Genomic DNA, 4,302 nt, shown 5'->3' with positions numbered 1-4,302 from the left:
TCGCTGTGGGTGAGATGTTGAGGTTACTGGGGGCGTCGCTGTGGATGAGATGCTGAGGTTACTGGGGGCGTTGCTGTGGATGAGAAGCTGAGGTTACTGGGGGCGTTGCTGTGGGTGAGATGCTGAGGTTACTGGGGGCATTGCTGTGGATGAGAAGCTGAGGTTACTGGGGGCGTTGCTGTGGCTGAGATGCTGAGGTTACTGGGGGCGTTGCTGTGGATGAGATGTTGAGATTTACGTGGAGACTCTAAAGATGATCGTTTCTGGATGGATCCCAGTTGTAAATGCTTGAAATAACTTGCTTGCAGTCACCTGTAATATTTGGTACAAATTAGGACTTATAATTTATAAGTTGTATAATTAATATTTCAGAATTCGATGTATAATTTTGTGATTTTTGAGCTCTTGATTAATAATAGCAGAATAGTAACAGCTCCAAGGGAACTAAACAACACCATCATTCATCAAATGTTGTGAACCTGTTATGAGCTAATTTGAAATATGGAGCCTATGGTGTTTTTGGTACAAAAAAAAAAAAAAAAACTCTTTGGAGACAGAGTCTCACTCTGTTGCCCAGGCTGGAGTACAGGGATGAAATCATGACTCATTGCGTCCTCAAGTCCCCAGGCTTGGAATCCTCCCACCTCAGCCTCCTGAGTACCTGGGACTATAGGCACACACCACCACACCTGGCTCATTTTATTTTTTGTAGATACGGGGGTCTCCTTCTGTTGCCCAGGCTGGTCTCAAACTCCTGGCCTCAAGATCCAAAGTACTGGGATTACAGACATGAGCCACCGCGCCTGGCCCTAAAAATATTTTTAAACTTCCTTAAAATGCCAAAAAGATAGGAACAACGAAATACTCAAAAAAGGATTGATTTTTAAGCCCGGCTCCACACCAATTTTTATTAACTTCATTTCTCTGTATTGGAAGTGAGGAATACAAAGATGAATGAAACGGGGTTCCTATCACCATCTAGTGGGAAAGACGGGCTGGCAAACCAACAGTTAATCAAGGAGGTAATTTAGGTAAATGATTTAGAGTTGACACGCTGGATTTATCTTTGGAGGCAGTAATTCCAAGGACAAGAACTAACAACTGCCTTTCTGCCAGAGCTCAGGTGAAGGTCGGAGTTCTTAGGCATAATTCAAACAGTGAGTTGAACCAGTCCTCAGAGCAGGTAACTGCAAACATAGGTGTGCTTAGGTCACCAATCACTGCCCCGCAGGCAGAAATCCGCCACACTGTTTCTTGCTGGTATTGAGGTTGGCGGCGTTCACGCAGTATTTTCCGGGGTGTCCTATGGATTCTGTTTCTAGAGACTCACTCTACTGCCTGAATAGTTTCCTTTGAATTTTCTTTTATTATTCTAAAGTAATTATTCTTCATTATGAGTTGCTTTGCTTTGTCCTTTTTTTTTTTTTTTCAGTTTTTTAATTAAACATTATTTGTGTGGAAAATTGTTCCTTAGGAAGCCATCCATCATTTTCTTTTTTTGATTTTCAAGGAGATGCTTTTCTATGAGATGGTGGTGGAAGTGGATGCTACAGTACTAGACATAGGGCCTGGCACCGTGGCTCACGCCTATAATCCCAGCAGTTTGGGAGGTTGAGGCAGGTGGATCACAAGTTCAGGAGTTTGAGACCAGCCTGGCTGACACAGTGAAACCCTGTCTCTACAAAAAATACACAAGTTGGCTGGGTGTGGTGGCGGGTGCCTGTAATCCCAGCTACTCAGGAGGCTGAGGCAGGAGAATTGCTTGAACCCAGGAGGCGGGGGTTGCAGTGAGCCGAGATGGCACCACTGCACTCCAGCCTGGGTGACAAAGGAAGACTCCGTCGCGGAAAAAACAAACAAAAAACACAATACTAGACATAGTTAATGAATAATATTAGTTAACAAGAGGTTTGAGAGCTAGCAAAGATTCTCTAAGGTTATTATTTGATAAATCACTCGTTTTCACAGAGTCACTGCTTACTGTGGGCAATATGTTTGCTGTTGGTTGACAGTGAACCTACTTAGGAGAAGATATGATCCTTCAGGGCTTTTATTTGTTTGAAATGAAAAAATTCTTTCGCTTTTCAATAACAGACAGTGATGCTTTTCTGTTATAATTAAAAACAGGTTTCGGAACGCATGTCATTTTCGGGGAGACGGGAAGGATGAATGAATGAGCCAGAGTGCACTTTCTATAACATATACATGGGAAATGGGAGCTGGATGCAGATAAGTCTTTCATGCTTATTAAGAACATTTTAATGTTTCTCAGTTGATGTATGAAGTACTTGCAATCAGCATTTGCTTGTTCAATCACAAGGAGGCAGCATAGTCTCACGGGAGGAGGGGAAGTGGGTATGTTCAAAACACCTGTTCTTCCTGCTGCCTGTGCTGTTCTTGTCCAGAAGGCCCCGCGAAGCTGGGAGTGTCTCATGGAGTCATTCAGTTCCTTGCTTCCTGGTAGAGTTGCCCCTTACACATGTGAAATAATATCTCCCTAATGCTAAAAATAGCCAGGGTCTGAGTCCAGGACTTTCATGTTGACGGTCTCATGTACCTGGTGGCCCTGGGAGCAGGATGTTCTCATCGCACTCATCTCTGCTACTGTGAGTCCTGCCAAGCCTGGCCAAAGTTGCCTCCTTAATCATTAGTCCTTGAATAGAAGCCCCGAGGTAGTGGTTACTGATTTGCAAAATATAACACTGACTTTATACCACGTTTGTTTGTCTCATGGAGACAAAAACACTTTTCTCATAGAATATATTTTGTTTGTGGGGAAATGAACAAAATGAGGTAAAAAACCCAAATCATCCTATGAGTAAGTTATTTTTCGATAGAAGTCAGGGTCCAAGTTCAAGTTATAAGTATAACTAGTCACGTAGTTTCACTTAAGTCGTTTCACTTTGCTGGGCTTCAGTCTCCCCAGTTGGAAAGTGAATGAATGTGCCTGTGATATTCCGGTTTAAGTTGTGGGAACATACCAGATATAGCCAACGGGGAAGCAATCGTAGCCAGATATGTTGAGGCACGTAAATATAAAACATTTTTTATCTGGGTCCTGTTTTCACCTCTGTAACTGATTCTTTCTGGGCCCTGGGACATCTATATTCAGCCTCTGCATTTGTACATTAATTTGTTCATTGACCCACTCATTTATTCAATAAATATTTATTGAGTACTTAAATACGTGCCAGGAATTGTCCTAGGTCTGAGGATATAAAAGGGCACCAAAAAAGCAGGATCTTTTTTTTTTTTTTCCAGAGAGCCTACCTCCTAGTGGGAGAGATGGACCACAAATACATAAGCAAACACAAAATCATTGCAGATTATGAAAAATGATAAGAAAGAGATTAAAAAGTGTGACAGGATGGAAGGTAACTGGGGCAATCACTTTTAGGCAGATGCCTCTGAGATGCCATCTGAGCTGAGACTTGACAAATGAAATGCCAGCAATCTCAGCCTCTAAGCCTGCCAAGTTTGAGATGTTATTTTTATTAGTAATTTACAGGTGCAAATGACCCACCTAGATTGTTTCTAGTGCACAGTATGCTTTGTTGACAAATGCCCTTAAGCAAAATGCCACAGATGTCAGCTTCAGTTTTGTGGATTTTCACAGCATCTTCCAGTAAGGTTGGTCACTGTCATTAGCAACCACTCCCCCGTTTGGGGAGGGAGGACACAGGGTGTACTCCGACTCTGGTGCACACGTGAGCTCTCACCAATCCTGCTGGGACCAGGCTGCAGGCAAAGAACAAACACCTACTTAGTGAACTGTAATGACAAAGGAGTGGCCATTTGCTTCCTCCAGTGCTGTCCAGGACAGCACCTGAGCCCATTTGTCACTTCCTGGGGACAGAGCTGACTCATAGAGCACTGGCAGTAATTTTGGCCTGGGAGGGGTGGGAAACAGAAGGCTTGGATTAACAGCAGGTGGAGCTGGTGGCTGCCTAGGTAATATAACGGGAATTTTTGTCCACTGACCTGTCCACAATTCTTGGAATTTTGCTAGAAGTTGGTATCCAATCCACTTGGTTCTGAAAGGGTTTTTTGATTTTTGATCTTCAGGTTTCTTGCTAATGTGAATGTTTGGAGGAGGATACCACTGTTTAGAAACGTAATTTAACATCTTAAAAAAGACTCACACAAAAAAATCTCAAAATGGCAAAAGTCAGGTTATAGGTGTTAGGCCCTGGATCTCATTTTATCCAGAATTGTCCTACGTCTGAAATGACAAATTCATACACTCTACTTTTAGAGCATGACACGTAGTCTCCTAACCTTCCTCCTGAGTTACCCACATTA

This window comes from Colobus angolensis, unplaced genomic scaffold, assembly GCF_000951035.1.
Source record: "Colobus angolensis palliatus isolate OR3802 unplaced genomic scaffold, Cang.pa_1.0 Scaffold54, whole genome shotgun sequence".
NCBI classification, from domain to species: domain Eukaryota; kingdom Metazoa; phylum Chordata; class Mammalia; order Primates; family Cercopithecidae; genus Colobus; species Colobus angolensis.
The sequence above is the reverse complement of the archived record's forward strand: the minus strand, read 5'-3'. Positions refer to the sequence as shown.